Raw genomic sequence first — 13,665 nt, forward strand, 5'->3', positions numbered from 1 at the left:
TGTACTTTAAGTAAAAATAAAAGAGCCAAAATATCAATCCCAGTTTTGGATTACTTTAATTAACAAACAAAAAAATGCATATAGCAGAGGATAGTTTCAATCTGCCTACCTCTGGGTTATGGGCCCAGCATGCTTCCATTGCTGTACTCTGCTGCACATATAAGTGCAAGAGATCCTGAAGCACTCACTCATCATTGGAAAGTACCAATGTGTTTCTTCGTTGGTTGATAGAAGAAACATCTTACAAAAACTCTCCAGATTATTGACTTTTTTAAGTTTTTCTAGGAAACGTTTTAGATGAATGCTTATTAGTATTTGTCAGTATGTACTTTTGGAAAGTGTCTCTGTGGCGCAATCAGTTAGTGTGTACGGCTATTAACCAAAAGGTTGGTGGTTCAATCCCACCCAGGGACGTAATTGACCTTGTATTCAGATTTTGGTGATCTTTAAGTAGACAAGTCAAATTTCATACCCCTGTTATGGTGTAGGGTACCTGGCCTTCTCTGATGTAATCAGAGTTAGATTTGATTCAGTGATTTTATAAAAACAGCTAGGAAGCACAATTTAGCAGTGGGTTGCAGAGAAAAAGAAATATGCTGGCAAAAAAATCAAATTGCGTGATTAAACAGCTCTTCATTTTCTGGCTTTATTTTTATGCTAACAAATTTGTTCTCTGAAAAGTGTCCACAAAGCCAAGTCTCTGATTAACACCTTTGTAGGGATGGTTTTTCACCTATTACTAAATTAAACTTGCTTCATTGGAAAGGCAGCAAGATGCATCCTCATTTCAATGTCTACTGAAATAATACAGGTTGACACCAGGAAACATTAACGCCACTGCATCCTTGCTGCTTTCTCATGTGGAAGTCTGTTTAATGTGAAAACAAGGTGATATCTAATTAGCACACAGGTAAGGAATTAAGAAAATCTTTATTTAAGGGTGAAGATGTTTCTCACAAAATCGTTGCCCCAATGCATCATTGAAATTCAAGCTGGAAATATGATTTTAATATATCACTTGTACATTTTGTATTGCTCTTCTGGTGACAATGTAGTTTGTTTTTGTCAATTACCATTTTAATAATAGGGTAAAGAAAATTAAGTGGATTTTTGAAAGAAAACAATACTGTCAATATACTATTAAAACAAATTAAAATGGTAAAAGTTATTGTACTTTAAGTAAAAATAAAAGAGCCAAAATATCAATCCCAGTTTTGGATTACTTTAATTAACAAACAAAAAAATGCATATAGCAGAGGATAGTTTCAATCTGCCTACCTCTGGGTTATGGGCCCAGCATGCTTCCATTGCTGTACTCTGCTGCACATATAAGTGCAAGAGATCCTGAAGCACTCACTCATCATGGGAAAGTACCAATGTGTTTCTTCGTTGGTTGATAGAAGAAACATCTTACAAAAACTCTCTAGATTATTGACTTTTTTAAGTTTTTCTAGGAAACGTTTTAGATGAATGCTTATTAGCATTTGTCAGTATGTACTTTCAGAAAGTGTCTCTGTGGCGCAATCAGTTAGTATGTATGGCTACTAACCAAAAGGTTGGTGGTTCAATCCCACCCAGAGACCTAATTGACCTTGTTATCAGATTTTGGTGATCTTTAAGTAGACAAGTCAAAATTTCAAACCCCCTGTTATGGTGTAGGGTACCTGGCCTTCTCTGATGTAATCAGAGTTAGATTTGATTCAGTGATTTTATAAAAACAGCTAGGAAGCACAATTTAGCAGTGGGTTGCAGAGAAAAGAAATATGCTGGCAGAAAAATCCAATTGAGTGATTAAACAGCTCTTTATTTTCTGGCTTTATTTTTATGCTAACAAATTTGTTCTCTGAAAAGTGTCCACAAAGCCAAGTCTCTGATTAACACCTTTGTAAGGATGGTTTTTCACCTATTACTAAATTAAACTTGCTTCATTGGAAAGGCAGCAAGATGCATCCTCATTTCAATGTCTACTGAAATAATACAGGTTGACACCAGGAAACATTAACGCCACTGCATCCTTGCTGCTTTCTCATGTGGAAGTCTGTTTAATGTGAAAACAAGGTGATATCTAATTAGCACACAGGTAAGGAATTAAGAAAATCTTTATTTAAGGGTGAAGATGTTTCTCACAAAATCGTTGCCCCAATGCATCATTGAAATTCAAGCTGGAAAGATGATTTTAATATATCACTTGTACATTTTGTATTGCTCTTCTGGTGACAATGTAGTTTGTTTTTGTCAATTACCATTTTAATAATAGGGTAAAGAAAATTAAGTGGATTTTTGAAAGAAAACAATACTGTCAATATACTATTAAAACAAATTAAAATGGTAAAAGTTATTGTACTTTAAGTAAAAATAAAAGAGCCAAAATATCAATCCCAGTTTTGGATTACTTTAATTAACAAACAAAAAAATGCATATAGCAGAGGATAGTTTCAATCTGCCTACCTCTGGGTTATGGGCCCAGCATGCTTCCATTGCTGTACTCTGCTGCACATATAAGTGCAAGAGATCCTGAAGCACTCACTCATCATTGGAAAGTACCAATGTGTTTCTTCGTTGGTTGATAGAAGAAACATCTTACAAAAACTCTCCAGATTATTGACTTTTTTAAGTTTTTCTAGGAAACGTTTTAGATGAATGCTTATTAGTATTTGTCAGTATGTACTTTTGGAAAGTGTCTCTGTGGCGCAATCAGTTAGTGTGTACGGCTATTAACCAAAAGGTTGGTGGTTCAATCCCACCCAGGGACGTAATTGACCTTGTATTCAGATTTTGGTGATCTTTAAGTAGACAAGTCAAATTTCATACCCCCTGTTATGGTGTAGGGTACCTGGCCTTCTCTGATGTAATCAGAGTTAGATTTGATTCAGTGATTTTATAAAAACAGCTAGGAAGCACAATTTAGCAGTGGGTTGCAGAGAAAAAGAAATATGCTGGCAAAAAAATCAAATTGCGTGATTAAACAGCTCTTCATTTTCTGGCTTTATTTTTATGCTAACAAATTTGTTCTCTGAAAAGTGTCCACAAAGCCAAGTCTCTGATTAACACCTTTGTAGGGATGGTTTTTCACCTATTACTAAATTAAACTTGCTTCATTGGAAAGGCAGCAAGATGCATCCTCATTTCAATGTCTACTGAAATAATACAGGTTGACACCAGGAAACATTAACGCCACTGCATCCTTGCTGCTTTCTCATGTGGAAGTCTGTTTAATGTGAAAACAAGGTGATATCTAATTAGCACACAGGTAAGGAATTAAGAAAATCTTTATTTAAGGGTGAAGATGTTTCTCACAAAATCGTTGCCCCAATGCATCATTGAAATTCAAGCTGGAAATATGATTTTAATATATCACTTGTACATTTTGTATTGCTCTTCTGGTGACAATGTAGTTTGTTTTTGTCAATTACCATTTTAATAATAGGGTAAAGAAAATTAAGTGGATTTTTGAAAGAAAACAATACTGTCAATATACTATTAAAACAAATTAAAATGGTAAAAGTTATTGTACTTTAAGTAAAAATAAAAGAGCCAAAATATCAATCCCAGTTTTGGATTACTTTAATTAACAAACAAAAAAATGCATATAGCAGAGGATAGTTTCAATCTGCCTACCTCTGGGTTATGGGCCCAGCATGCTTCCATTGCTGTACTCTGCTGCACATATAAGTGCAAGAGATCCTGAAGCACTCACTCATCATGGGAAAGTACCAATGTGTTTCTTCGTTGGTTGATAGAAGAAACATCTTACAAAAACTCTCCAGATTATTGACTTTTTTAAGTTTTTCTAGGAAACGTTTTAGATGAATGCTTATTAGCATTTGTCAGTATGTGCTTTTGGAAAGTGTCTCTGTGGCGCAATCAGTTAGTGTGTACGGCTATTAACCAAAAGGTTGGTGGTTCAATCCCACCCAGGGACGTAATTGACCTTGTATTCAGATTTTGGTGATCTTTAAGTAGACAAGTCAAATTTCATACCCCCTGTTATGGTGTAGGGTACCTGGCCTTCTCTGATGTAATCAGAGTTAGATTTGATTCAGTGATTTTATAAAAACAGCTAGGAAGCACAATTTAGCAGTGGGTTGCAGAGAAAAAGAAATATGCTGGCAAAAAAATCAAATTGCGTGATTAAACAGCTCTTCATTTTCTGGCTTTATTTTTATGCTAACAAATTTGTTCTCTGAAAAGTGTCCACAAAGCCAAGTCTCTGATTAACACCTTTGTAGGGATGGTTTTTCACCTATTACTAAAGTAAACTTGCTTCATTGGAAAGGCAGCAAGATGCATCCTCATTTCAATGTCTACTGAAATAATACAGGTTGACACCAGGAAACATTAACGCCACTGCATCCTTGCTGCTTTCTCATGTGGAAGTCTGTTTAATGTGAAAACAAGGTGATATCTAATTAGCACACAGGTAAGGAATTACGAAAATCTTTATTTAAGGGTGAAGATGTTTCTCACAAAATTGTTGCCCCAATGCATCATTGAAATTCAAGCTGGAAAGATGATTTTAATATATCACTTGTACATTTTGTATTGCTCTTCTGGTGACAATGTAGTTTGTTTTTGTCAATTACCATTTTAATAATAGGGTAAAGAAAATGAAGTGGATTTTTGAAAGAAAACAATACTGTCAATATACTATTAAAACAAATTAAAATGGTAAAAGTTATTGTACTTTAAGTAAAAATAAAAGAGCCAAAATATCAATCCCAGTTTTGGATTACTTTAATTAACAAACAAAAAAATGCATATAGCAGAGGATAGTTTCAATCTGCCTACCTCTGGGTTATGGGCCCAGCATGCTTCCATTGCTGTACTCTGCTGCACATATAAGTGCAAGAGATCCTGAAGCACTCACTCATCATGGGAAAGTACCAATGTGTTTCTTCGTTGGTTGATAGAAGAAACATCTTACAAAAACTCTCCAGATTATTGACTTTTTTAAGTTTTTCTAGGAAACGTTTTAGATGAATGCTTATTAGTATTTGTCAGTATGTACTTTTGGAAAGTGTCTCTGTGGCGCAATCAGTTAGTGTGTACGGCTATTAACCAAAAGGTTGGTGGTTCAATCCCACCCAGGGACGTAATTGACCTTGTATTCAGATTTTGGTGATCTTTAAGTAGACAAGTCAAATTTCATACCCCCTGTTATGGTGTAGGGTACCTGGCCTTCTCTGATGTAATCAGAGTTAGATTTGATTCAGTGATTTTATAAAAACAGCTAGGAAGCACAATTTAGCAGTGGGTTGCAGAGAAAAAGAAATATGCTGGCAAAAAAATCAAATTGCGTGATTAAACAGCTCTTCATTTTCTGGCTTTATTTTTATGCTAACAAATTTGTTCTCTGAAAAGTGTCCACAAAGCCAAGTCTCTGATTAACACCTTTGTAGGGATGGTTTTTCACCTATTACTAAATTAAACTTGCTTCATTGGAAAGGCAGCAAGATGCATCCTCATTTCAATGTCTACTGAAATAATACAGGTTGACACCAGGAAACATTAACGCCACTGCATCCTTGCTGCTTTCTCATGTGGAAGTCTGTTTAATGTGAAAACAAGGTGATATCTAATTAGCACACAGGTAAGGAATTAAGAAAATCTTTATTTAAGGGTGAAGATGTTTCTCACAAAATCGTTGCCCCAATGCATCATTGAAATTCAAGCTGGAAATATGATTTTAATATATCACTTGTACATTTTGTATTGCTCTTCTGGTGACAATGTAGTTTGTTTTTGTCAATTACCATTTTAATAATAGGGTAAAGAAAATTAAGTGGATTTTTGAAAGAAAACAATACTGTCAATATACTATTAAAACAAATTAAAATGGTAAAAGTTATTGTACTTTAAGTAAAAATAAAAGAGCCAAAATATCAATCCCAGTTTTGGATTACTTTAATTAACAAACAAAAAAATGCATATAGCAGAGGATAGTTTCAATCTGCCTACCTCTGGGTTATGGGCCCAGCATGCTTCCATTGCTGTACTCTGCTGCACATATAAGTGCAAGAGATCCTGAAGCACTCACTCATCATGGGAAAGTACCAATGTGTTTCTTCGTTGGTTGATAGAAGAAACATCTTACAAAAACTCTCCAGATTATTGACTTTTTTAAGTTTTTCTAGGAAACGTTTTAGATGAATGCTTATTAGCATTTGTCAGTATGTGCTTTTGGAAAGTGTCTCTGTGGCGCAATCAGTTAGTGTGTACGGCTATTAACCAAAAGGTTGGTGGTTCAATCCCACCCAGGGACGTAATTGACCTTGTATTCAGATTTTGGTGATCTTTAAGTAGACAAGTCAAATTTCATACCCCCTGTTATGGTGTAGGGTACCTGGCCTTCTCTGATGTAATCAGAGTTAGATTTGATTCAGTGATTTTATAAAAACAGCTAGGAAGCACAATTTAGCAGTGGGTTGCAGAGAAAAAGAAATATGCTGGCAAAAAAATCAAATTGCGTGATTAAACAGCTCTTCATTTTCTGGCTTTATTTTTATGCTAACAAATTTGTTCTCTGAAAAGTGTCCACAAAGCCAAGTCTCTGATTAACACCTTTGTAGGGATGGTTTTTCACCTATTACTAAAGTAAACTTGCTTCATTGGAAAGGCAGCAAGATGCATCCTCATTTCAATGTCTACTGAAATAATACAGGTTGACACCAGGAAACATTAACGCCACTGCATCCTTGCTGCTTTCTCATGTGGAAGTCTGTTTAATGTGAAAACAAGGTGATATCTAATTAGCACACAGGTAAGGAATTACGAAAATCTTTATTTAAGGGTGAAGATGTTTCTCACAAAATTGTTGCCCCAATGCATCATTGAAATTCAAGCTGGAAAGATGATTTTAATATATCACTTGTACATTTTGTATTGCTCTTCTGGTGACAATGTAGTTTGTTTTTGTCAATTACCATTTTAATAATAGGGTAAAGAAAATGAAGTGGATTTTTGAAAGAAAACAATACTGTCAATATACTATTCAAACAAATTAAAATGGTAAAAGTTATTGTACTTTAAGTAAAAATAAAAGAGACAAAATATCAATCCCAGTTTTGGATTACTTTAATTAACAAAAAAAAATGCATATAGCAGAGGATAGTTTCAATCTGCCTACCTCTGGGTTATGGGCCCAGCATGCTTCCATTGCAGTGCTCTGCTGCACATGTAAGTGCAAGAGATCCTGAAGCACTCACTCATCATGGGAATGTACCAATGTGTTTCTTCGTTGGTTGATGGAAGAAACATCTTACAAAAACTCTCCAGATTATTGACTTTTTTAAGTTTTTCTAGGAAACGTTTTAGATGAATGCTTATTAGCATTTGTCAGTATGTACTTTTGCAAAGTGTCTCTGTGGCGCAATCAGTTAGTATGTACGGCTATTAACCAAAAGGTTGGTGGTTCAATCCCACCCAGGGACGTAATTGACCTTGTTATCAGATTTTGGTGATCTTTAAGTAGACAAGTCAAAATTTCAAACCCCCTGTTATGGTGTAGGGTACCTGGCCTTCTCTGATGTAATCAGAGTTAGATTTGATTCAGTGATTTTATAAAAACAGCTAGGAAGCACAATTTAGCAGTGGGTTGCAGAGAAAAAAAATATGCTGGCAGAAAAATCCAATTGAGTGATTAAACAGCTCTTCATTTTCTGGCTTTATTTTTATGCTAACAAATTTGTTCTCTGAAAAGTGTCCACAAAGCCAAGTCTCTGATTAACACCTTTTTAAGGATGGTTTTTCACCTATTACTAAATTGCACCTCAATTATTTTCTTTACCCTATTATTAAAATGGTAATTGACAAAAACAAACTACATTGTCACCAGAAGAGCAATACAAAATGTACAAGTGATATATTAAAATCATATTTCCAGCTTGAATTTCAATGATGCATTGGGGCAACGATTTTGTGAGAAACATCTTCACCCTTAAATAAAGATTTTCTTAATTCCTTACCTGTGTGCTAATTAGATATCACCTTGTTTTCACATTAAACAGACTTCCACATGAGAAAGCAGCAAGGATGCAGTGGCATTAATGTTTCCTGGTGTCAACTTGCATTATTTCAGTAGACATTGAAATGAGGATGCATCTTGCTGCCTTTCCAATGAAGCAAGTTTAATTTAGTAATAGGTGAAAAACCATCCCTACAAAGGTGTTAATCAGAGACTTGGCTTTGTGGACACTTTTCAGAGAACAAATTTGTTAGCATAAAAATAAAGCCAGAAATGAAGAGCTGTTTAATCACTCAATTGGATTTTTAGAGCTACGCATTGGAAAATTCAGGGCTATACCGTGTAGATGAAGCACTAACAGGAGGTTTTAAAATTTTCATTCTAGTGTCCTTCGTTTGGGAGAAAAATGCAAAGGTACAAGACAGCTTTTCCTTGCCAATATCTCTCTTTTGCAAAGAGCTACGCATTGGAAAATTCAGGGCTATACCGTGTAGATGAAGAACTAACAGGAGGCTTTAAAATTTTCATTCTAGTGTCCTTCGTTTGGGAGAAAAATGCAAAGGTACAAGACAGCTTTTCCTTGCCAATATCTCTCTTTTGCAAAGAGCTACGCATTGGAAAATTCAGGTCTATGTCGTGTAGATGATGGCCTAACAGGTGGCTTTAAAATTTTCTTTCTAGTGTCCTTCGTTTGGGAGAAAAATGCAAAGGTACAAGACAGCTTTTCCTTGCCAATATCTCTCTTTTGCAAAGAGCTACGCATTGGAACATTCAGGGCTATGTCGTGTAGATGATGGCCTAACAGGAGGCTTTAAAATTTTCTTTCTAGTGACCTTCGTTTGGGAGAAAAATGCAAAGGTACAAGACAGCTTTTCCTTGCCAATATCTCTCTTTTGCAAAGAGCTGCGCATTGGAAAATTCAGGACTATGTCGTGTAGATGATGACCTAACAGGATGCTTTAAAATTTTCTTTCTAGTGTCCTTCGTTTGGGAGAAAAATGCAAAGGTACAAGACAGCTTTTCCTTGCCAATATCTCTCTTTTGCAAAGAGCTGCGCATTGGAAAATTCAGGGCTATGTCGTGTAGATGATGGCCTAACAGGAGGCTTTACAATTTTCTTTCTAGTGTCTTTCGTTTGGGAGAAAAATGCAAAGGTACAAGACAGTTTTTCCTTGCCAATATCTCTCTTTTGCAAAGAGCTACACATTGGAAAATTAAGGGCTATGTCGTGTAGATGATGGCCTAACAGGAGGCTTTAAAATTATCTTTCTAGTGTCCTTCGTTTGGAAGAAAAATGCAAAGGTACAAGACAGCTTTTCCTTGCCAATATCTCTCTTTTGCAAAGAGCTACGCATTGGAAAATTCAGGGCTATGTCGTGTAGATGATGGCCTAACAGGAGGCTTTAAAATTATCTTTCTAGTGTCCTTCGTTTGGAAGAAAAATGCAAAGGTACAAGACAGCTTTTCCTTGCCAATATCTCTCTTTTGCAAAGAGCTACGCTTTGGAAAATTCAGGGCTATGTCGTGTAGATGATGGCCTAACAGGAGGCTTTAAAATTTTCTTTTTAGTGACCTTCGTTTGGGAGAAACATGCAAAGGTACAAGACAGCTTTTCCTTGCCAATATCTCTCTTTTGCAAAGAGCTGCGCATTGGAAAATTCAGGGCTATGTCGTGTAGATGATGGCCTAACAGGAGGCTTTAAAATTTTCTTTCTAGTGTCCTTAGTTTGGGAGAAAAATGCAAAGGTACAAGACAGCTTTTCCTTGCCAGTATCTCTCTTTTGCAAAGAGCTGCGCATTGGAAAATTCAGGGCTATGTCGTGTAGATGATGGCCTAACAGGAGGCTTTAAAATTATCTTTCTAGTGTCCTTCGTTTGGGAGAAAAATGCAAAGGTACAAGACAGCTTTTCCTTGCCAATATCTCTCTTTTGCAAAGAGCTACGCATTGGAAAATTCAGGGCTATGTCGTGTAGATGATGGCCTAACAGGAGGCTTTAAAATTTTCTTTCTAGTGTCCTTCGTTTGGGAGAAAAATGCAAAGGTACAAGACAGCTTTTCCTTGCCAATATCTCTCTTTTGCAAAGAGCTGCGCATTGGAAAATTCAGGGCTATGTCGTGTAGATGATGGCCTAACAGGAGGCTTTAAAATTTTCTTTCTAGTGACCTTCGTTTGGGAGAAAAATGCAAAGGTACAATACAGCTTTTCCTTGCCAATATCTCTCTTTTTTGCAAAGAGCTGCGCATTGGAAAATTCAGGACTATGTCGTGTAGATGATGGCCTAACAGGAGGCTTTAAAATTTTCTTTCTAGTGTCCTTCGTTTGGGAGAAAAATGCAAAGGTACAAGACAGCTTTTCCTTGCCAATATCTCTCTTTTGCAAAGAGCTGCGCATTGGAAAATTCAGGACTATGTCGTGTAGATGATGGCCTAACAGGAGGCTCTAAAATTTTCTTTCTAGTGTCCTTCGTTTGGGAGAAAAATGCAAAGGTACAAGACAGCTTTTCCTTGCCAATATCTCTCTTTTGCAAAGAGCTACGCATTGGAAAATTCAGCTAGCTGTTTTTATAAAATCACTGAATCAAATCTAACTCTGATTACATCAGAGAAGGCCAGGTACCCTACACCATAACAGGGGGTTTGAAATTTTGACTTGTCTACTTAAAGATCACCAAAATCTGATAACAAGGTCAATTAGGTCCCTGGGTGGGATTGAACCACCAACCTTTTGGTTAATAGCCGCACATACTAACTGATTGCGCCACAGAGACACTTTGCAAAAGTCCATACTGACAAAGGCTAATAAGCATTCATCTAAAACGTTTCCTAGAAAAACTTTAAAAAGTCAATAATCTGGAGAGTTTTTGTAAGATGTTTCTTCCATCAACCAACGAAGAAACACATTGGTACTTTCCCATGATGAGTGAGTGCTTCAGGATCTCTTGAACTTACATGTGCAGCAGAGTACTGCAATGGAAGCATGCTGGGCCCATAACCCAGAGGTAGGCAGATTGAAACTATCCTCTGCTATATGCATTTTTTTTTGTTAATTAAAGTAATCCAAAACTGGGATTGATATTTTGGCTCTTTTATTTTTACTTAAAGTACAATAACTTTTACCATTTTAATTTGTTTTAATAGTATATTGACAGTATTGTTTTCTTTCAAAAATCCACTTCATTTTCTTTACCCTATTATTAAAATGGTAATTGACAAAAACAAACTACATTGTCACCAGAAGAGCAATACAAAATGTACAAGTGATATATTAAAATCATCTTTCCAGCTTGAATTTCAATGATGCATTGGGTCAACAATTTTGTGAGAAACATCTTCACCCTTAAATAAAGATTTTCTTAATTCCTTACCTGTGTGCTAATTAGATATCACCTTGTTTTCACATTAAACAGACTTCCACATGAGAAAGCAGCAAGGATGCAGTGGCGTTAATGTTTCCTGGTGTCAACCTGTATTATTTCAGTAGACATTGAAATGAGGATACATCTTGCTGCCTTTCCAATGAAGCAAGTTTAATTTAGTAATAGGTGAAAAACCATCCCTACAAAGGTGTTAATCAGAGACTTGGCTTTGTGGACACTTTTCAGAGAACAAATTTGTTAGCATAAAAATAAAGCCAGAAAATGAAGAGCTGTTTAATCACGCAATTTGATTTTTTTGCCAGCATATTTCTTTTTCTCTGCAACCCACTGCTAAATTGTGCTTCCTAGATGTTTTTATAAAATCACTGAATCAAATCTAACTCTGATTACATCAGAGAAGGCCAGGTACCCTACACCATAACAGGGGGTATGAAATTTGACTTGTCTACTTAAAGATCACCAAAATCTGATAACAAGGTCAATTACGTCCCTGGGTGGGATTGAACCACCAACCTTTTGGTTAATAGCCGTACACACTAACTGATTGCGCCACAGAGACACTTTGCAAAACTACATACTGACAAATGCTAATAAGCATTCATCTAAAACGTTTCCTAGAAAAACTTTAAAAAGTCAATAATCTGGAGAGTTTTTGTAAGATGTTTCTTCTATCAACCAACGAAGAAACACATTGGTACTTTCCCATGATGAGTGAGTGCTTCAGGATCTCTTGCACTTACATGTGCAGCAGAGTACAGCAATGGAAGCATGCTGGGCCCATAACCCAGAGGTAGGCAGATTGAAACTATCCTCTGCTATATGCATTTTTTTGTTTGTTAATTAAAGTAATCCAAAACTGGGATTGATATTTTGGCTCTTTTATTTTTACTTAAAGTACAATAACTTTTACCATTTTAATTTGTTTTAATAGTATATTGACAGTATTGTTTTCTTTCAAAAATCCACTTAATTTTCTTTACCCTATTATTAAAATGGTAATTGACAAAAACAAACTACATTGTCACCAGAAGAGCAATACAAAATGTACAAGTGATATATTAAAATCATCTTTCCAGCTTGAATTTCAATGATGCATTGGGGCAACGATTTTGTGAGAAACATCTTCACCCTTAAATAAAGATTTTCTTAATTCCTTACCTGTGTGCTAATTAGATATCACCTTGTTTTCACATTAAACAGACTTCCACATGAGAAAGCAGCAAGGATGCAGTGGCGCTAATGTTACCTGGTGTCAACCTGTATTATTTCAGTAGACATTGAAATGAGGATGCATCTTGCTGCCTTTCCAATGAAGCAAGTTTAATTTAGTAATAGGTGAAAAACCATCCTTACAAAGGTGTTAATCAGAGACTTGGCTTTGTGGACACTTTTCAGAGAACAAATTTGTTAGCATAAAGATAAAGCCAGAAAATAAAGAGCTGTTTAATCACTCAATTGGATTTTTCTGCCAGCATATTTTTTTTCTCTGCAACCCACTGCTAAATTGTGCTTCCTAGCTGTTTTTATAAAATCACTGAATCAAATCTAACTCTGATTACATCAGAGAAGGCCAGGTACCCTACACCATAACAGGGGGTTTGAAATTTTGACTTGTCTACTTAAAGATCACCAAAATCTGATAACAAGGTCAATTAGGTCCCTGGGTGGGATTGAACCACCAACCTTTTGGTTAATAGCCGTACACACTAACTGATTGCGCCACAGAGACACTTTGCAAAAAGTCCATACTGACAAAGGCTAATAAGCATTCATCTAAAACGTTTCCTAGAAAAACTTTAAAAAGTCAATAATCTGGAGAGTTTTTGTAAGATGTTTCTTCCATCAACCAACGAAGAAACACATTGGTACTTTCCCATGATGAGTGAGTGCTTCAGGATCTCTTGAACTTACATGTGCAGCAGAGTACTGCAATGGAAGCATGCTGGGCTCATAACCGAGAGGTAGGCAGATTGAAACTATCCTCTGCTATATGCATTTTTTTTTTGTTAATTAAAGTAATCCAAAACTGGGATTGATATTTTGTCTCTTTTATTTTTACTTAAAGTACAATAACTTTTACCATTTTAATTTGTTTTAATAGTATATTGACAGTATTGTTTTCTTTCAAAAATCCACTTCATTTTCTTTACCCTATTATTAAAATGGTAATTGACAAAAACAAACTACATTGTCACCAGAAGAGCAATACAAAATGTACAAGTGATATATTAAAATCATCTTTCCAGCTTGAATTTCAATGTTGCATTGGGTCAACAATTTTGTGAGAAACATCTTCACCCTTAAATAAAGATTTTCTTAATTCC

The sequence above is a fragment of the Pseudophryne corroboree genome, unplaced genomic scaffold (assembly GCF_028390025.1).
Source record: "Pseudophryne corroboree isolate aPseCor3 unplaced genomic scaffold, aPseCor3.hap2 scaffold_714, whole genome shotgun sequence".
Classification (NCBI taxonomy): Eukaryota; Metazoa; Chordata; class Amphibia; order Anura; family Myobatrachidae; genus Pseudophryne; species Pseudophryne corroboree.